This window comes from Dermochelys coriacea, chromosome 24, assembly GCF_009764565.3.
Source record: "Dermochelys coriacea isolate rDerCor1 chromosome 24, rDerCor1.pri.v4, whole genome shotgun sequence".
Classification (NCBI taxonomy): Eukaryota; Metazoa; Chordata; order Testudines; family Dermochelyidae; genus Dermochelys; species Dermochelys coriacea.
Window position 1 is genome coordinate 15721648 of NC_050091.1, and position 21138 is coordinate 15742785.

The 21138-nt window shown below is 51.8% G+C and overlaps 1 long non-coding RNA gene and 1 pseudogene across 1 annotated transcript; both read left to right on the forward strand.

The window, feature by feature from the left end:
• Positions 1 to 3402: 3402 nt before the first annotated feature.
• Positions 3403 to 3684, forward strand: LOC122457376. The gene is made up of 2 exons (XR_006276883.1): positions 3403 to 3491; positions 3534 to 3684. It is a non-coding gene; the product is annotated as an uncharacterized LOC122457376 (long non-coding RNA).
• Positions 3685 to 4083: 399 nt separating this feature from the next.
• Positions 4084 to 11384, forward strand: LOC122457436 (annotated as a pseudogene).
• Positions 11385 to 21138: the final 9754 nt, after the last annotated feature.

Here is a 21138-nt window from a genome sequence, read left to right on the forward strand (position 1 = left end):
CCTAAATCCTGTTAATCTGGGAAACACAAACTACACAAAAAGCCCACCCCCCACAGCAAAAACAAACCCCAAACAAGCACCACAATACAAATGCCCCTTACAAACTCCCACTCAAACTCCCCTGTTTACAGCTCTGTTTGCTAGTTCCTGTGCCACTGCAGCTGTCTGATTGTACATTGTATTGCTTGCGGGACCCTCCTGAAGGTCTGGGCCATAGACTGAGTATTCCCCAACCAAGCAGAGAGAGGTAGCGAGATGGGGTGGTGCCCCACCACGCCGCAGAGAGCCGAGTCCCCTTCCACCATCCCATCAGGTGACTGTTCTCATTGTGTTCATGGAGTTCTCTGGGAATTTCCTTGTAGGCTGGGGAAAGCGTGATCTCCAGTGACTGCTCCAAGAAATGCACCTGCCATGCTGCAGGCAGGCTCGTCTGATCTTCCAGATGAGCCCGTGTGCTCCAAGACAGGGTGAGCGGCTGCATGAAGTGGGAAGGCCAGTGCATGCTGACCCCAGGAGCCTGGGTCACCTCCTTTGACAGCACCTCTGGGGAAGCCCTCTGCAGCAGGGCCTTTGAGGTGGCTTTGCTCTGTGACTACAGTTCCCTCTCCTCATTCAAGGTGGTGGTGGACATCAGAGAGGACAGTGGGGATGGTCTGGAGGCTGGGAGCAACGTCTGTTTTCTGTCGTGAAAAGGAACAAGACTACCTGGATAAGGGGGGGGCTGCATTGGAACAGCCTGAGGCACAGGAAGCTGATTCACCCGAGTCTGACCTGGGCAGCTCAATCGCAGGGCATCCAGCCTCAGAAACCCCCTATAGGGGAGTTTAATGTGATTTGTGCACAGATGAATAGTGATGTAGAAGCAAAGTCTGAGATTGAGAGCAGGAGTCCTGACTCCCAGCCCCCTGCTCTAACCCATTAGATTCCACTCCCCTTCCTGAGCAGGGGACAGGACCCAGTGTGACAGGTGGGTCCGAGAAACTCCCTCAAGACTGTCCCTAGATGTGCTGGGATACCACTGAGACCAAACCCCCCTGCCAGACAAGGCTTCCCTTCGCTCCCGTCTTGTTGAGCTAGACACACCAGTCGGCTCCAGCACAGACCAAGAGGTTGGGCCATGCCGCCCTGCAGTTCACAAAAAATAAGATTAATTTAGCCCAGGGCCTTCTCAGTTAACAGGGACTTTCCCAGCACCCAGTATTCCGTCTTTCTGGGATCCTAAACCCCGAATAAATCCATTTTACTCTGTATAAAGCTTATACAGGGTAAAGTCATAAATTGTCCGCCCTCTATAACACCAATAGAGAGAGATGCACAGCTATTTGCTCCCCCAGGTATTAATTACTTACTCTGGATTAATTAATAAGCAAAAGTGATTTTATTAAGTATAAAAAGTAGGATTTAAGTGGGTTCAAGTAATAATAGTCAGAACAAAGTAAGTTCCCAAGCAAAATAAAATAAAACACACAAGGCTAACTTAATACACTAAGGATCGAGTTACAAATACTAACTTCTCACCCTAGATGCTATCTCAGGAACAATCCTTTTCAGACCAACATTGTAGTTTATGGCCTGGGTCCAGCAATCACTCATACCCCGTAGTTATAATCCTTTGTTCCAGTTTCTTTCAGGCATCTCTTTGGGGAGGAGAGGCTATCTTTTGAGCCAACTGAAGACAAAATGGAGAGGCTTCCAGGGCCTTTTATATTCTCTCTTTCTTGTGGGCGGAAACCCCCTTGATCTTCTGTGCAAAATCACAGCAACAAGATGGAGTTTGTAGCCACCTGGGCAAAGTCGCATGTCCATGAATGATTCAGCTTTTTGCAGGCTGACGCCATTGTTTACATGTTAGTTTGAAGGTTCCTAGGAAAGTTCAGATGTGGCTTGGTATCTCCCAAAATCTATTGTTAGTTAAGTATTCCCAATACTTGAATCGTCCCTTCACGTTATGTTGGCCAAACTTCCCCTATGTGTTTCCTACCGCAAACACTTCAAATACAAGCACAGAGCTAATGCTCATAACTTTAGATATAAAAATCATACATGCATACAAATAGGATTAATATATTTAGTAGATCATAACCTTTCCAAAGATATGTTACATGGCATATCTAGCACAAAGTATATTTCAGTTATGTCATATTTACACTCAAAAACATATTTCCATAAACATATCATAGAATATTAGGATTGGAAGAGACCTCAGGAAGTCCAACCCCCTGCTCAAAGCAGGACCAACCCCAACTAAATCATCCCAGTCAGGGCTTTGTCAAGCCAGGCCTTAAAAACCGCTAAGGATGGAGATTCCACCACCTCCCTAGGTAACCCATTCCAGTGCTTCATCACCCTCCTAGTGAAATAGTGTTTCCTAATATCCAACCTAAACCTCCCCCACTGCAACTTGAGACCATTGCTCCTTGTTCTGTCATCTGCCACCATTGAAAACAGCCGAGCTCCATCCTCTTTGGAACCCCCCTTCAGGTAGTTGAAGGCTGCTATCAAATCCCCCCTCATTCTTCTCTTCTGCAAACTAAATAACCCCAGTTCCCTCACCCTCTCCTCGTAAGTCATGTGCCCCAGCCCCCTAATCATTTTCATTGTCCTCTGCTGGACTCTTCAGTTTGTCCACATCCCTTCTGTAGTGGGGGGATTAAAACTGGATGCAATCCTCCAGGTGTGGCCTCACCAGTGCCAAATAGAGGGGAATAATCACTTCCCTCGATCTGCTGGCAATGCTCCTACTAATACAGCCCAATATGTCGTTAGCCTTCTTGGCAATGAGGGCACACTGCTGACTCACATCCAACTTCCCATCCACTGTAATCCCCAGGTCCTTTTCTGCAGAACTATGGCTTAGACTGCAACGTCACACCCAGGACTTAATTGGAAATCTGGCCCTGCCTCCTCACTCTGACTGGGACCGCAGGTAGCCTGAGAGCAGTGAGCAGGGGCAGGGCCTTGGCCAGAAGAGGCGGGTGGCAGGGGAGTCTCCCCAGGGGTCCATCTCCCTGGCCTCATGGCTGCAGGTTTATCCTTAGCTCTGATTCAGTTGCACCCTCACAGTACCACTGAGCTTCCCTGCTCCTCCCCTGGAATCTCTCATTAGGCCACACACACATACAAACACAGCAGGAATATCTGGGCCGCTGGCCAGGATCACACAGGGTGGGAGGAACACATGGGAGGAGGAGGGCGCTCCTGTCTCCCAGCCCTGTCCCAGGTGAAATAAAGAGACACAGGTGGCTGGAGAGTTTCATTCAGGGCAAGTCAGAGACGCTGAACCGATCGGACCCAGCTGGTGAGTGCATTGTATTTCAGTAGCATCTGTGAGAGATCAGGGCAAAATTGTGCTGGCCATTGCCCAGACCCCAACCAAGATCAGGGCCCCCATTGTGCCCTCTACTACCCAGACCCTGACTGAGATCAGGTCCCCCCTTGTGCCAAGCACTGCACAGACCCCGACCGAGATCAGGGCCCCCCTTGTGCCAGGTGTGCACAGACCCCGACCGAGATCAGGGCCCGCCTTGTGCCAGGCTTGCACAGACCGCGACCGAGATCAGGGCTCCCCTTGTGCCAGGCACCGCACAGACCCTGAACGAGATCAGGGCTCCCCTTGTGCCAGGCGCCGCACAGACCCCGAACAAGATCAGGGCCCCCCTTGTGCCAGGTGTGCACAGACCCCGACCGAGACCAGGGCCCCCCTTGTGCCAGGCGTGCACAGACCACGACCGAGATCAGGGCTCCCCTTGTGCCAGGCGCCGCACAGACCCTGAACGAGATCAGGGCTCCCCTTGTGCCAGGCGCCGCACAGACCCCGAACAAGATCAGGGCGCCCCTTGTGCCAGGCGCTGCACAGACCCTGGCTGAGATCAGGGCCCCTGTTGTGCCAGGCATTGCACAGACCCCGAACGAGATCAGGGCCCCCCTTGTGCCAGGCGCTGCACAGATCCTGGCTGAGAACAGGGCCCCTGTTGTGTCAGGAGCTGCACAGACCCCGACCATAATCAGGGCCCCTGTTGTGCCAGGTGCTGCACAGACCCCGACCATAATCAGGTTCCCCCTTGTGCCAGGCGCTGCACAGACATGAAGTAAGAGACAGTCATTATCCTGAAAAGCTTCTAATCTACACAGGAAAGACTATTACTTGTCATATGGGGAAACTGAGGCACAAGAGGCTAAGTGACATGGGCACGGTCACACAGGAAGTTGGTGGGACCACTGGGATTAGAACACAACTCTCCAGAGTCCAAATTAAGTGCCTTGACCATGAGGCTTGCGAGGTTTGAGAGATACAAATGAGGAGCAGCCACATGTGCGCTCACCCACAAACACTCGCCCACCTGGGTTTCTGTGCACCCACTTCATAAATGACAAGTTTCAGAGTGGCAACCGTGTTAGTCTGTATTTGCAAAAAGAAAAGGAGTACGTGTGGCACTTGTTAGTCTCTAAGGTGCCACAAGTACTCCTTTTCTTTTCACTTCGTAAATGATATTATTTATGAGCATTTCCATAGAAAGAGGCTTGCAACGATTAAAGCAAAGGGAGCTGGGAGTCAGGACTCCTGGGTTCAATCCCCAACTCTAGGAGGGAAGTGGGGTCTAGTGATTTAGAGCAGGAGGGGCTGGGGTCAGGACTCTTGGATTCTCTCCCTAGGTCTTGGACAGGAATGGGACCTAGTGGACTGGAGCAGGGAGGTTGAGATTCAGAGGTGTTATTTTCTTATGCACCTGTGTAACCTGCCTATCTTTGTGCTGTGCTGTGGACACTGCCAACCAGCCATGGTGGGAAATGAAGTGACTAATATTTACAGAAGGTGGCTTATATGCCATATGGATGGGGTGGGATGATTGATAGATGGATGGGTGTTGTGGGGGATAAGGTTACCATCGTGTAGGTAGGGAAAAATGGGACAAAATCCGGGACAGTCCTGAGCCCGGAAAGCTGGCCATGTTGCAGTGTCTGCTGATCATCCTTATAAACTTCCCGGGACAGCCACAGCAAAAAAGGACTATCCTGGGAACTTCTGGACAGGTGACAGATGGGAGAGAGAGAGAGATGGCTGTGTATAGGGATAGATAGAGAGATAGAGAGATTAGATAGACGTTTTACAGACATAGACAGTGGGGTGTGTATGGGGGGAGAGGTCACTAGATCATGTTGATACACTGGCTAACTACCCTAACTTCCCTAACCCTAACTCCCTCTCCTGGCCCCGCAGTCTGGCTGCTGTTACACTTGCCCATCCTGACCCCAGCAGCTCCCAGTCGAAGGGACCGGCCAAGATGAAAACCCCCCTCGCTTTCCTGCTGCTGCTGCTGCTGGGTGAGTGGAGCCCAGGCCCACCGCTGGGTATGGAGCCCATCAGGCATGGGGGGCTGGTGTCAATGTGTCCTGCCCTGGGGCTGACAGTCTGTTCCCTCCCCCCTCTAGGGTTGGTGCAGCCTGCCCCTGTGGTGATGGCAGAAGGTAAGAACAGCTCGGAATGGGGGGGACCCATATTAGGGGTGAGGTTGGGACCAGGGTGGGAGGTGGAGTCTGTATTAGGAATGGGGGTGGAGAATTGGGGTAGAGGGTGTGTTAGTGGTAGGAAATCAGGGTGGGGGGCTGTATTACGGGTGACATGGGGATCGGGGTAGGGGCCTGTATTAGAGGTGTGAGTGGAGAATCAGGGTAGGAATCGGGTTGGGGGCTATGTTAGGGATGGGGAGAGAGGGGTGAGGATCAGGATAGCGGCCTGTATTAGGGGTGGGGGTGGAGAATCTGGGGGGGCCTGTATTAGGGGTGGAGTGGAGAATCAGGGTGGGGATTGGATGGGGGCTATGTTAGGGATGGGGATTGAGGTGAGGAAAGAGGTAGGGGCCTGTATTAGGATTGGGGTGGAGCATCAGAGTGGGGGCCTGTGTTAGGGGTGGGAATTGGGGTATGGGCCTATATTAGCGTGGGGTGGAGAATCGGGGTGGGGCTATGTTAGGGATGGGGAGGGAGGGTGTGGATCAGGGTAGGAACCTGTATGAGGGGTGGGGGTGGAGAATCAGGGTGGGGGGATTGGGGTAGGGGCTGGTATTGAGGGGTGGTAGAATCAGGGTGGGGGTCTGTGTTAGGGGTAGGGATTAGGGTAGGGGCCTGTATTAGAGATGGGGGGAGAATTGGGGGGAGAATCAAGTAGGGGGTATGTTAGGAATGGGAAGGATCAGGGTGAGGATAGGGATAGGGGTCTGTATTAGGAAAGGGTGGAGAAGCAGGGTGGGGTTCAAGTCGGGGGTCATGTTAGGGTTGGGGGGAGGGCTGCCAGGTGTCCGGTTTTTGACCAGAACAACCAGTCAAAAAGGGACGCTGGCGGCTCCAGTCAGCACCGCTAACCAGGCCATTAAAAGTCCAGTCGGCAGCGCAGTGGGGCTAAGGCAGGTTCCCTGCCTGCTCTGGCTCTTCACAGCTCCCCGGAAGCAGCCGGCATGTCCGGCCCCTAGGTGCAGAGGCGATCAGGAAAGTTCCACATGCTGCCCCCAGGTCTGGCTCTGCAGCTCCCATTGGCTGTGAACTGTGGCCAATGGGAGCTGTGGGGGCGATGTCTGCGGGCACAGGCAGTGCACACCGCACAGAGCCGCCTAGCCACGCCTACGCCTAGGAGCCGGACATGCTCTCTGCTTCTGGGAGCAGCTCGGAGCCATGGCAGGCAGGGAGCCTGCCTTAGCCCCGCCGCATCACTGACCAGGAGCCGCCTGACCGGAGCCCGCACCCCAAACCACCTCTTGCATCCCAAACCCCTGCCCCAGGTCGGAGCCCCCTCCCGCATCCAAACGCCCTTCCAGAGCTGCACCTACACCCCCACCCACACCTGAGCCTCCTACTCAAGCCCAGAGCCCCTTCCTGCACTCCAAACCCTTCATAACCATCCTGACCCCAGAGCCCTCACCTCCTCCCACACCCCAACCCTCTGCCCCAGCCCAGAGCCCCACCCTGAACCCCTCATTTCTGGCCCCAGCGTGGAGCCTGCATCCCCAGCTGGAGCCCTCACCCCTCTCACCCCACTGTGCTACCAACCGGGAGCCACCTGAGGTAAGCATTACCTGGCTGGATCCTGCACCACAACCCCCTGCCCAAGTCCGGTGAAAATGAATGAGGATGGGGGAGAACAAGTGACGGAGGGAGCGGGGACAGAGTGAGTGGGAGTGGGGCCTCAGAGAAGGGGCAGGGTGGGGGGGGTGGGGCAAGAGTGTTGGATTTTGGGCAATTAGAAAGTTGGCAACCCTAGGTGAGAATCAAGGTAGGGGGCTGTATTGGGGTGGGGTGGAGAATCGGGATATGTTAGGGGTGGGAAATCAGGGTGGAGAGGGGATCAGGGTAGGGGCCTGTATTAGAGGTGGGGGTGGAGAATCAGAGTGGGGGTTGTGTTGGGGTGGGGATTGGGGTAGAGGCCTGTATTAGGGTTGGGGTGGAGAATCCGGATGGAGGGCTGTGTTAGAACCAGGGATTTGGGTCGGGGCCTGTATAAGGGGTGGGTGGAGAATCAGGGTGGCGATCAGGTCAGGGGCTATGTTAGGGATGGAGTGAGGGGGGAAGATCAGGGTAGGGACCTGTATTAGGGGTGGTTGGAGAATCGGGGTGGCGATCAGGTCAGGGGCTATGTTAGGGATGGAGTGAGGGGGGAAGATCAGGGTAGGGACCTGTATTAGGGGTGGGTGGAGAATCAAGATCGGGGGCTGTGTTAGGTCTGGGCATGAGAGTAGAGGCCTGTATTAGGGGTAGGTGGAGAATTGGGGTGGTGCTATGTTAGGGGTGAGGAGAGGTGGGAGGATCAGGGTAGGGGCCCGTATTAGAGGTGGGTGGAGAATTGGGGTGGAGGGCTGTGTTAGGGGTGGGGAGGGTCAGGGTGAGGATTGGGGGGATTTGGTTTGTTTCAGCATGGCTCTGGAATACAAAGGCCAATGGGGAGCCCTCCCAGAGCAGCTCCTGACACCATGCGGGGGCACTGCTGATCTCAAAGGGCAACAGGCTGGGGATGAGGTGGGAGGTGGCTCTCCGGGGGCCAATGGGACCCGACAGGGGAGGAGGTACTCCAGGCTCTCACAAGGCACGTTCTCCCTGCCCCAGACTCCCTGCTGTATCCCTATGGACCAGCCCAGGGCGACCAGCAGAACCCCAAAGCTGACGATGGGTCATCACTGGAGATCCCCATCTCCATGACCTTCACCTTCTATGGCAAGGAGCCGTTCCCTCTATGTACGTACAGCAGGGCCAATCCCACCGCCAACCCCAAGGCACATGGCTCACAGGCAGCCAGCAGTAGAGTGCCACAGAGAGCTACCCATCTATCCATGCTGTTACCCACACAAAATTCTCTGTCACGTGCACACTCTTGGGCACCCACTCTTACCCTGTTCCTAGGGCTCAGCCGTAACCCTGTCAATGTAAGTACCCACCAGTAACCAATTCCTAGAGCTCAGGGCATAATTTTCTGCCCTATCTATCTATCTATCTATCTATCTATCTATCTATCTATCTATCTATCCCCATAGACAAGGTCTGTCTATTTATCTAGACAGGTTTCAGAGTAGCAGCCGTGTTAGTCTGTATTCGCAAAAAGAAAAGGAGGACTTGTGGCACCTTAGAGACTAACAAATTTATTTGAGCATAAGCTTTCGTGAGCTACAGCTCACTTCATTGGATGCATCCGAAAGCTTATGCTCAAATAAATTTGTTAGTCTCTAAGGTGCCACAAGTCCTCCTTTTCTATTTATCTATTGTACCAACAGTATCTAGACAGACAGCCATAAGTACCTTGCTCTGCCCAGTTTCTCCAGAGAAGTCCAAGAGGGGATTTGATCCTGGTCTATCAGCGCCTCCCTGGGGAGGAGATTGCTCAGTGCAGAGAGCTCCTGAACCCAGCAGACCCGGGCACAGTGAGAGCCGACGGCTGGGAGATGAAGCTGGACAAATCCAGGCTGGAAACGAGGGGTGACTTTGCCCTAGGGAGGGAGGGCAGCCAATCCTTGGAATGACTGCCCCAGGGGCAGGGCGGGGTCTCCTCCTTTCAGAGTCTTTCCATGGAGATGGGGCATCTGAAAGCTGTGCTCTAGCTCAACCACAGATCTGGGCTGGAGGCTGGGATCCCCAGGGGAGGTTCTGAGACTGAGGTTAGGCAGCAGGGCAGAGCAGGTGGGCAGAATGGACCCACCTGGCCTTAGACTCAGTGGATCTCTGTGTCTGTGTCCCCATCACCAGCTGAGGTGCCTCGCATCCCACTGGGTATTGGGGGTGTGGACAAGCCTCAGCAGGGGGCACCATGTTGTGGGGAATGGAACAGGGGGCTCATCGGGGGCACCATACTGCAGAGAGCAGGACAGGGGGCTCAGTGGGGGGCACTGTGCTGCATGGACGGGGTGGGGGCTCAGTAGAGGGCACTGTGCTGCGGGGAACGGGGGCGGGGACTCAGTGGGGGGCACTGTGCTGCACGGATGGGGTGGAGGCTCAGTGGGGGGTGCTGTGCTGCAAGGAGGGTGTTAGCCATGCTCTGCGGTGTTCCTACATCCACCACTCTGCTCCCCACCCCCACAGGTGAACAACAATGGCGTGGTGTCCTTCGGCACAGCCGTCTCCCTGTACACCCCCGACCCCTTCCCCTTGGCTGATGGCCGCCCCTTTGTGGCCCCCTACTGGGGTGATGTGAACAACAACCTGCATGGGGACATCTAGTACCGGGAGACCCAGGACCCCGAGCTGCTGCACCGCCTCACCAGAGACATCAACCAGTACTTCCCAGCAATCCCCTTCACTGCCACGTGGGCCTTCGTGGCCACCTGGGACCGTGTGGCCTACTACGGCTCCACCTCCCAGAAGGTAGGTGGCGCCTCACTCCCCAAGGCCCCCGCCAAGCCCCTAGGGGAAGGGGAGAGACAGGGAGGGAGACTGGCTAGCCGGGCTGCTGGAGCCAGACAGGACCCTGTGGTTCCTGCTGCTGTGAAGCTCCCATGCGGCACTGCCCATGTTCGCCACTAGGGGGCTCTCCGGGGGGCTGGCGAGCAGCGTTGCTGGACCCGTGGTTCCCGCAGCTGTTTAACTCCTGTGGTCACCACTAGGGGTCTCCCCATAGATTCACAGATACTAAGGTCAGAAGGGACCATTCTGATCGTCCAGTCCGACCCCCTGCACAGCGCAGGGCACAGAATCTCACCCACCCGCTCCTAGGAAAAACCTCTCACCTAAATCGTGGTTTAAAGACTTCAAGGAGCAGAGAATCCTCCGCCTGCTGACCAGTGGGTTTCATTGGCGCCTACACGTAGCACAGCAGAGGTGGAGCACCCCATGGGCAGGCAAGGGCCAGCCTCCCCCAGGCACCTGGCTTTGTCCTCCCACAGTCCCCCCGCGCAGGCTTCCCCTTCCACCTCCCAGACTGATTCACCCAGCTCCCTTCCCGCTCTGCTGCAGGTGAACACATTCCATGGCAAACAATGCTGGCAAACAATGGCAAACAATGGCAAAGTCACTTTCATCATGCTGAACTATGGCACAATCCAGTGGACCACGGGCACAGCGAGTGGCGGAGATGCCAACACCGGCCTAGGGGGCACTCCCGCCCAGGTAAGTCCCCTTATATAGCACACACAGGAATATGGCACGAGGTGGTGGCATGAGCCAGGACAGGGGCTCAGTAGGGGGCGCTGTGCTGCAGGGAGCAGGGCAGGGGGCTCAGTGGGGGGGCTGTGCTGCGGGGAACGGGGCAGGAGGCTCAGTAGGGAGCGCTGTGCTGCGGGGAATGGGTGCGGGGGGCTCAGTAGGGAGCGCTGTGCTGCGGGGAATGGGTGCGGGGGGCTCAGTAGGGGGCGCTGTGCTGCAGGGTGGGGGCGGGGGGCTCAGTAGCAGGCACTGGGCTGCAGGAAACAGGGGCGGGGGGCTCAGTAGGGGGCACGGTGCTGCAGGGAACGGGGGCGGCGGCTTAGTAGGGGGCTCACTCTCCTCATTGTCAGTGCTGTCCCTATACCCCAGCATGGCAGTCGGGGGTGCTGCGACGGGCTATTGCATTAACATTTGCTCCCCATGTCTCAGGCTGGCTTCAACAGCGGCGATGACAAAAACTTCTACAACATCCCAGGCTCCCGCACCGCCGCCATCCTCCACATTGGACAGACGAGCAACGTTGGGGTTCAGGGCCGCTGGGTCTTCCAGGTGGATGATTTCAAGGTGACGGGGGTCCCCACCGAGAGCAGCGACTGTTCGCTGTAAGTGGCACCAGCTCTAGAGTCACACGCCCAGTTTGCAAACCTCAGATCTCTGCCCCCAGCCCTGCCTGAGCTCCCTTTCCAGGCACATCCCTGCTGGGGCACTGCAGCCAGTCTCCCTGCTCACGTCAACCTTGTGTCCTTTCTCCAGATGAATCCAGGCCTGGCTCAGAGGGGCCCTGCTGGACGCTGGCCGACTTGTCCCAGCTGCTGGTAGGATCCAGGATGCTGCCCCGACTGGCAGGGCGCCCCCTGCAGCCAGCCCTGAGTGTATTGTAACAATAAAGCATCATCTATGAACTGTGGCTTGGGATGTCTGTCACCTGCGGGATGGGGGACGCCTGGGGAAGGGGGAGAGAGAGAGAGTGTGTGTGTGCGCGCGCATGCACTGCCTCCTAGTGGAAAGAATTAAACCTGCACAGTGTCCAGATGTCTAAATGTGAAAGCAAGATATTAGATATATAGATAGATAGATAAATTAGATGGGGGGTGTATGGGGATAGATAGACAGAGGGGTGTGTACAGGGGCAGATAGACACATAGAGAGATGTATATGGGGACAGAGAGGTGGGGGGGACAGATGGCTAGAGAGGTGTCTGCAGGGACAGACAGACGAGTGTCTTTGAGCACTGACAGTGGCTTTTCATGCCTAAGTGTCTCCTTGACACCTCTGACTCACTCACTGAGGCTACGTGGTACTATGCGAACCCGGAGCCGGCCTGTTCCTGGGCACTGTTTGATTTCACTGGCCGGCTGGCTACGCAGCGAAGCTGCATCATTGCTGGCATGTAGCAAACAGACGCCATGATGAGGTGAACAGGGGCCCACCCATCCGCTCTCGGTAACCCGGCAAACGCCCTGGTGCCAACCCAGGAGCCATACTTCTGAAAAAGGAAAGTTGACGGCTGTGCTGGCAACAGCACAGCTCAGCCAGGTGCGGCAGAGAGGCAGGCAGGGTCAGTAGTTAGAGCACTAGGCTCACTCTTGGGAGAGCAGCATTCCAGCCCCTGCTCTGCTCCAGACTCCCCTTAGCGGGCCACTTAGTCCCTCTGTGCCTCAGTTTCCCTTCTGAACAGTGAGGATAAAAGCACTGCCCTGACTCACAGGGGGAGTCGTGAGGCCAGAGGCATTTGCAAGGGGATCAGATGTGGGGGGCAGAGTCACACTCGGTAGACGGCTGGCTAACCAATCGCTGAGTCATGCTATAATCCCTGAGCTTCCATGTATCTGATCACACTGTGCGGGGAGAGTGTACTGCACTGAAAGACAACTGAGAGGGAGCCAGGGGGTTTAGGAGGGGGAGCTCTCCCCTCGAAGTCAGGTCTGGCCCAGTGCGGCACTAGGGCGTGCTGTTCTGCAGGTGCTCAGTCATACACCCAGTTAGTGACACAGCAAGGAACAGAACCCAGAAGTCGTGAGTCCCAGGGCCCCTATTCAGTCTCTGCCCTAAATGGTCATGGTACCCAGCAGTTCTGACGCCCAGTCCTACCCTCCTCGTGCTCTGACTGCTAGACCCTACTCCCCTCCCGGAGCAGGGGACAGAACCCAGGAGCCCTGGCTCCAAGCCCCCTGCTCTAACCCACTATAAACCACACTCCCCTCCCAGAGCTGGGAAGAGAACCCAGGACTCCTGACTCCCAGCTCCCGCCCCGCTCTAACCACTAAATCATTTCCCCTCTGGCTATAACAGCCTGTAGTGCAGCTTGGTTCAGCTCCTAGAGGGAGGTTAAAACACTGCTGGGGCTGGACGACAGATCTCCTGAGTTCTTCTGATCCCTGGGAGCTGCCCCCACCCCCAGTGCATGGCAGGGAGCTGCCGGGCTGCGCCTTCTCGCGCCCTTACTGTCAGCAACACCTGCTCAGCACTTGCTTAAACTCTTCAAAGCACCCACCAGCTTTCAGTGGCAAGCGAAAGGGGAAACTCTGGCCAGATGTTTATCACGGGCGGGATTCCTGTACTGGGGGAGGTGGAAGCTGCAACCTGATTTAACTGACATAAAGGCCTGTGATTTTTCTGACCACACAGGACCAGAAAGCAAAGAGTCTGTTTAAAAAAGACTCTCTTGTAGCTGAGGAACATATAACCCTATACGCCTATGGAGCAATGTGGGGGGCCCAGGAGGGGGCACTCACCCCTTGTACTGAGTGCTTGCCCCTATGTTTTGCTAGGGAGGCCTTGCTGCAGGGACCAGGGTGGGACTCAGTAGGGGGTGCTCTTCCCTCACATTTAATACTGTCCCCCAAAAACCCAGCATGGGGCTAGTGGCAGCTGGGCTGCAGGGAGCAGGATGGAGGCTGGGTACGGGGCGCCGTGCTGCAGGAGAGAAGCTGAGCCCTGATTAGGGGGTGGGGCTTCTAACTAGAGGTCCTATAAGCATAGCCAGCCAGCCATTCAGGCAGTGGCACAGGCGCTAGCAAACAGAGCTGTAAACAGGGGAGTTTGAGTGGGAGTTTGCAAGGGGAGTTTGGATTATGGTGCTTGTTTGGGGTTTGCTTTTGCTGTGGGGGGTGGTGTTTTGGTGTGGTTTGTGTTTCCCAGATTAACAGGATTTAGGTGGGAAGGTTGTGACAGATACGGAGGCAGCAGTGGGAGTGACTCCTGTAGTGGAAGACACAATGATAATGACTGGATGTGGAAGCTGTGGTATGTACATGATCCTGGAGGGGGGACCCGGTAAGAGATTTTTCTGCATGAAATACCGTCTGATAGAGCTGATGGAGGAAAAGATCCGAGGTTTGGAGATGCAGGTGGAAAGTCTGGTTGAGTTTAGGAAGGGGTTTGAGCAGATGATGGAGCAAAGACATGAGGTATCTGAAGGGAAAAGCTGAGACTCACAGATGGAAGCAGGGCTGGGGAATTTTGAGGGGAGACTGGGTGAGGAAAGTGGTCAGTGGAAGCATGTGACTAAAAGGACCAGGCAGAGGAAAAGACGGGCTAGTGAAGGAGAAATAGAGCTTAGGAACACGTTTGCAGAGTTGGAAAATGAAGAAGGGGCTCAGCAGGTAGTCGCTGAAGGTGGAAGGGCAAGGAAGAAGAGAAGAGCGGCTAGTCCTATAGGAAAAGGGGAAGAGTCAATGGAGACTACACCAAATATGAGCCCCAGGAGGATACAGGCTGGGTTGAAGAGCATTATAAGGGAAAATAGGAATGGAAAGAACTTGCAGCCAGAGGGAACAGGGAAGAGACTGGAGAATAGCACCGTCACCAGCAAAAGGCAGTTCTATGTGATCGGGGACTCTATATTGAGAAGAATAGACAAGCCTGTAACTAGAGCTGATTCAGAGAATAGAAGGTTATGCTGTCTTCCGGGTGCTAAGATACAGGATGTAAACCTGAGGTTGAAAAGGATCCTAAAGGGAGCGGGAAAGAATCCCCTAATTATCCTTCATGTGGGAACAAATGATACGGCTAGATTCTTGCTGGAAAGTATTAAGGGAGACTATGCTAGGGTGGGGAAGACGCTTAAGGAAATCGAGGCTCAGGTGATCTTTAGTGGAATCCTGCCTGTTCCTAGAAAAGGGCAACAAAGGTGTGACAAGATTATGACTGTCAACAGATGGCTTAGGCAGTGGTGCTATAAGGAGGGCTTTGGGATGTATGGCCACTGGGAGGCATTCACAGACAGAGGACAGTTCTCTCAGGATGGACTTCATCTGAGTAGGGAAGGAAATAGACTTCTAGGATGGAGGCTGGCACAACTGATAAAGAGAGCTTTAAACTAGGAATTTGCGGGAGATGGTTGGGAGATGTCCAGGTAATCTCCACGCCAGTTTTTAGCATTGAGAGGGAAGAAGACGAAGTAAGAAAGGATACAGCCGTGGGTAGGAGAATGTATATAAGGAGGAAGGGCAGTGTGGATACTAGTCTAATAGGTTATACTGGCTGTAGAATGACTGTGCCTAATAGGGTACAAAATGTGAGCGAGGCCAAACAGCAAAAATTAAGATGTTTGTATACCAATGCGAGGAGCCTAGGTAACAAAATGGAGGAACTAGAGCTACTGGTGCAGGAAGTGAAACCAGATATTATAGGGATAACAGAAACAAGGTGGAATAGTAGTCATGACTGGACTACAGGTATTGAAGGGTATGTGCTGTTTAGGAAAGACAGAAATAAAGGTAAAGGTGGTGGAGTAGCATTGTATATCAATGATGAGGTAGAATGTAAAGAAATGAGAAGCGATGCAATGGATAAGACAGAGTCCGTCTGGGCAAAAATTACATTGGGGAAGAAAACTAGTAAAGCCTCTCCTACGATAGTGCTTGGGGTGTGCTATAGACCTCCGGGATCTAATTTGGATATGGATAGAGCCCTTTTTTAATGGAAACTGCGTGATCATGGGAGACTTTAACTTCCCAGATATAGACTGGAGGACCAGTGCTAGTAATAATAATAGGGCTCAGATTTTCCTAGATGCGATAGCTGATGGATTCCTTCATCAAGTAGTTGCTGAACCGACTAGAGGGGATGCCATTTTGGATTTAATTTTGGTGAGTAGCGAGGACCTCATAGAAGAAATGGTTGTAGGGGACAATCTTGGCTCAAGTGATCATGAGCTAATTCAGTTCAAACTAAATGGAAGGATTAACAAAAATAAATCTGCAACTAGAGTTTTTGATTTCAAAAGTGCTGACTTTCAAAAATTAAGGAAATTAGTTAGGGAAGTGGATTGGACTGAAGAATTTATGGATTATGAGCTTTAAATCAAAGCTGCAGAAGCTATCGGAAGCCTGTATCCCAAGAAAGGGGAAAAAATTCATAGGAAGGAGTTGTAGACCAAGCTGGATGAGCAAGCCTCTTAGAGAGGTGATTAAGAAGAAGCAGAAAGCATACAGGGAGTGGAAGATGGGAGGAATCAGCAAGGAAAGCTACCTAATTGAGGTCAGAACATGTAGGGATAAAGTGAGACAGGCTAAAAGTCGAGTAGAGTTGGACCTTGCATAGGGAATTAAAACCAATAGTAAAAGGTTCTATAGCCATATAAATAAGAAGAAAACTAAGAAAGAAGAAGTGGGGCCGCTAAACACTGAGGATGGAGTGAGGTTAAGGATAATCTAGGCATGGCCCAATATCTAAATAAATACTTTGCCTCAGTCTTTAATAAGGCTAAAGAGGATCTTAGGGATAATGGTAGCATGACAAATGGGAATGAGGATATGGAGGTAGATATTACCATATCTGAGGTAGAAGCGAAACTCAAACAGCTTAATGGGACTAAATCGGGGGGCCCAGATAATCTTCATCCAAGAATATTAAAGGAACTGGCACCTGAAATTGCAAGCCCCTTAGCAAGAATTTTTAATGAATCTGTAAACTCAGGAGTAGTACCGAATGATTGGAGAATTGCTAATATAGTTCCTATTTTTAAGAAAGGGAAAAAAAGTGATCCGGGTAACTACAGGCCAGTTAGTTTGACAACTGTAGTATGCAAGGTCCTGGAAAAAATTTTGAAGGAGAAATTAGTTAAGGACATTGAAGTCAATGTAAATGGGACAAAATACAACATGGTTTTACAAAAGGTAGATCGTGCCAAACCAACCTAATCTCCTTTTTTGAAAAAGTAACAGATTTTTTAGAGAAAGGAAATGCAGTGGATCTAATTTACCTAGATTTCAGTAAGGCATTTGATACCGTGCCACATGGGAAATTATTAGTCAAATTGGAGAAGATGGGGATCAATATGAACATCAAAAGATGGATAAGGAATTGGTTAAAGGGGAGACTGCAATGGGTCCCACTGAAAGGCGAACTGTCAGGTTGGAGGGAGGTTACCAGTGGAATTCCTCAGAGATCGGTTTTGGGACCAATCTTATTTAATCTTTTTATTACTGACCTAGGCACAAAAAGTGGGAGTTTGCTAATAAGGTTTGCAGATGATACAAAGCTGGGAGGTATTGCCAATTCAGAGAAGGATCGGGATGACCTTGTAAACTGGAGTAATAGTAATAGGATGAAATTTAATAGTGAGAAGTGTAAGGTCATGCATTTAGGGATTAATAACAAGAATTTTAGTTATAAGTTGGGGACGCATCAATTTGAAGTAACGGAAGAGGAGAAGGACCTTGGAGTATTGGTTGATCATAGGATGACTATGAGCTGCCATTGTTGATATGGCTGTGAAAAAAGCTAATGCGGTTTTGGGATGCATCAGGAGAGGCATTTCCAGTAGGGATAAGGAGGTTTTAGTACCGTTATACAAGGCACTGGTGAGACCTCACCTGGAATACTGTGTGCAGTTCTGGTCTCCCATGTTTAAAAAGGATGAATTCAAACTGGAGCAGGTACAGAGAAGGGCTACTAGGATGATCCGAGGAATGGAAAACTTGTCTTATGAAAGGAGACTTAAGGAGCTTGGTTTGTTTAGCCTAACTAAAAGAAGGTTGAGGGGAGATATGATTGCTCTCTAAATATATCAGAGGGATAAATACAGGAGAGGGAGAGGAATTATTTCAGCTCAGCACCAATGTGGACACAAGAACAAATGGGTATAAATTGGCCACCAGGAAGTTTTTACTTGAAATCAGACGAAGGTTTCTAATCATCAGAGGAGTGAAGTTTTGGAATAGCCTTCCAAGGGAAGCAGTGGGGGCAAAAAATCTATCTGGCTTTAAGATTCTACTCAATAAGTTTATGGAGGAATTGGTATAATGGGATTTTGGTAAGTAATTGATCTTTAAATATTCAGGGTAAATAGGCCTAATCCCCTGAGATGGGATATTAAATGGATGGGATCTGAGTTACCCAGGAAAGAATTTTCTGTAGTATCTGGCTGGTGAATCTTGCCCATATGCTCAGGGTTTAGCTCATTGCCATATCTGGGGTCAGGAAGGAATTTTCAACCAGGGCAGATTGGAGAGGCCCTGGAGGTTTTTCGCCTTTCTCTGTAGCATGGGGCATGGTTGACTTGAGGGAGGCTTCTCTGCTCCTTGAGGTCTTTAAACCATGATTTAAGGACTTCAATAGCTCAGACATAGGTGAGGTTTTTTGTAGGAGTAGGTGGGTGAGATTCTGTGGCCTGCGCTGTGCAGGAGGTCGGACTAGATCGGAATGGTCCCTTCTGACCTTAGTATCTATGAATCTAGGAGGGGGGGGGGGCTTGGTAAGGGGTGCTGTATTGCTTGGGGCAGAGTGTTCTCCATGGAGGATGCAGCAGATGAATCTCTGCCCACCAAGATCCCACAATATTCAATACTTACCTCGCTCAGCAACATGATGTAGAGGAAAATGCTCACTCCAGTTGCTAGCATGCTCAGGGCACTGCATGGGGGCAATCAGAGAGTTTGGGCTTCACCCCTCATGCCACCCTGGAAGGGCATGGAGAGGGTAGTGGGGGTATGAGCAGCTAGGAAGCCATTGCAACACGCTTTGTATGGGAAAAGGACAGGAGCAGAGACAGGAAAGCATGTGGAAGGGACCGTCAACCCCGTCTACCTTTTTCCCTTCCCTGACCTAGGGGAAGATGCACTAGGGTGGGAACCAGGGGATCTACTAATGTGGAAAACATTTCCGTGCAGCTCAAAACAAGAGCTGGGCAAATAATGGATGTTTCTTGTTCACTTGCAATTTCCAAAAGACGACAATAATATTCATTTCAGGTCGGCTCAAAACCAATCATTTTTGGTGAAACAAAGCAAGAAAAAGTTTTGGTTTGGGTCAAATGAAACATTTCGTTTTGATGAAATCCAAATTAAAAGTCCTTAGTTTGATTATTTCTTAATGCTTTGGAATTGTTCTTTTTTAAATAAAATTAAAGAGAGTCTGAAATGGAAAGTTGGTTCCAATCAAAAAATCCAAACATTTCATTCTGAAAATGTCAAAATGAAACTTTCTGATTTTGACCATGTTAACATTCTTGAATATTTTTTTAAATAAAATTAAAGGGATTTTTGAAAGGAAAAGTCATTTCTGTAATAAAACCTTTTTTTTTTTTTTTTTTGGTTGGAAACAAAACATTCCAATTTTGACCATTGTTTCATGTTTCTGAGGAAAAAAAATAACAGAAATTTTCAAACGAAACGTTTCCAACTGAAAGAAAAGCCAAAGAGGTTTTGTTTCGAGAAATGACTAAATGAAACATTCCAATGTTGACTGTTTTTTAATGTTTTTTAAATAAAAAATAATAAAATTACAGGAAATTTTAAAAGGAAAGGCATTTTCCAACTGAAAAATCCAAAGGCTTTGTTGAAAAAAATGACAAAATGAAACACTTTGACTTTTTTAGATTTTTTTTTTCTTTCCCGAGATGAACCATTTAGCAAAACTGACGTGAATTGGTTTGGGTGTCACTAAACCTGCATTTCTCACCCAAAAAAGGTTCTAGCTGAAAAATTTCACACAGTTCCATTCACAAGTCTTATTACAGACCCCAAATACATCTCCCCAGTCATCGAGGCAACTGTCATCCCCAACAGCTTACAAACAAGAGGCTAAGAGCAGTGGTTACAGAGAGCATATGCACATCTGGCTGATTGGCTGGAGTGTGTATCTGTCATTTTAGAGATGGATGCTCTAGTCCAGTGTTGTCATGTGTGTGTTCCCGATGTGTGCTGTCCCAGTTCTGTGCAGATAGCAGACACAGCAGACCTCGATTGAACTGCTCAATGACCACAGAACCGTTTAGTAGCGAAGGTACTTGGTCAGGTTTATTGCCAACTGTGACAGGGTGGGGGGACCCCATCCAGTGCGGCGTGAGTTCACCTTGTCCTTCGAGCTGCCCTCTGTCTCTAGGCAGTGAGACCTAAGAACTAAATCAATGTAGGGTTGCCAACTTTCTAATTGCACAAAACTGAACACCCTTGCTCTGCCCCCTGCCCTGCCCCTTCCCCAAAGTCCGGTCCCTGCCCTGCCCCTTCTCTAGCCTCCACCCCCACTCACTCCAGTCCCACTCCTTCAGTTGCTCGCTCTCCCCCAACCTCGCTCACTTTCACTGGGCTGGAGCAGGGGGTTGGGGTGTGGGGGGGTGAGGGCTCTGGATAGGGTTGCGGGCTGCAGAGTGGGGCCAGAAATGAGGGTTTCAGGGTACAGGAAAGGGCTCTGGGCTGGGGCAGGAGGTTGGGGGCAAGAGGGGGTGAGTGCTCCAGCTGGGGATGTGGGCTCTAGGGTGGGGCCAGGAATGAGGGGTTTGGGGCGCAGGAGGGTGCTCTGGGCTGAGGCCATGGGTGTGGAGTGCAGGGGAGGGCTCAGGGTTTGGGGTGCAGGCTCCAAGAGGGAGTTTGGGTGCAGAAGGGGGCTCAGGGCTGGGGTAGGGGTGCAGGTGGGGGAGCAGTGTCTGGGAAGGAGTTGGAGTGCAGGAGGGGGTGCAGACCTGGGGCAGAGGGTTGGGGTACAGGAGGGGGCTCGGGGGCAGGCTCCAGCCAGGTGGCGCTTACCTCAGGCGACTCCCCGTTGGTGGCGCAGCAGGGCTAAGGCAGGTTTCCTGCCTGCCGACCAGACTTTTAACGGCCCAGTCAGTGGTGCTGACTGAAGCCATCAGGGTCCTTTTTCACTGGGCGTTCCGGTCAAAAACTGGACACCTGGCAACCCTGTCCATAGGGCCTCGTGGCCCAAGTCAGTGGAGTAGGCCTTCTCCACAGGGCAGCAAGACCTAACATCCAGAATCCATAGAATTACCCTAGGGCAGCGAGGCCTAGTGGCCAATGTCAATGGAGTTACTCTGGGCTCGCTAGGCAGTGAGACCTAGCGGCCAGAGTCCATAGAGTTACCCTAGTTCACAGGGCAATGTGGCCTAGTACCCTCAGTCAATAGAAATACTCCAGGCTCTCAGGGCAGTGAAGCCTAGTGGCCAGAGTCCATAGAGTTATCCTGACTTCACAGAGTATGAAGTTGAGTCACCAGAGTCCATAGAGTTTCCCTGTGGGGCGGGGCTGTATGGCCTAGCGGCCAGAGTCCATAGACTTATGTAAGAAGGGTCTGAATGAGCTC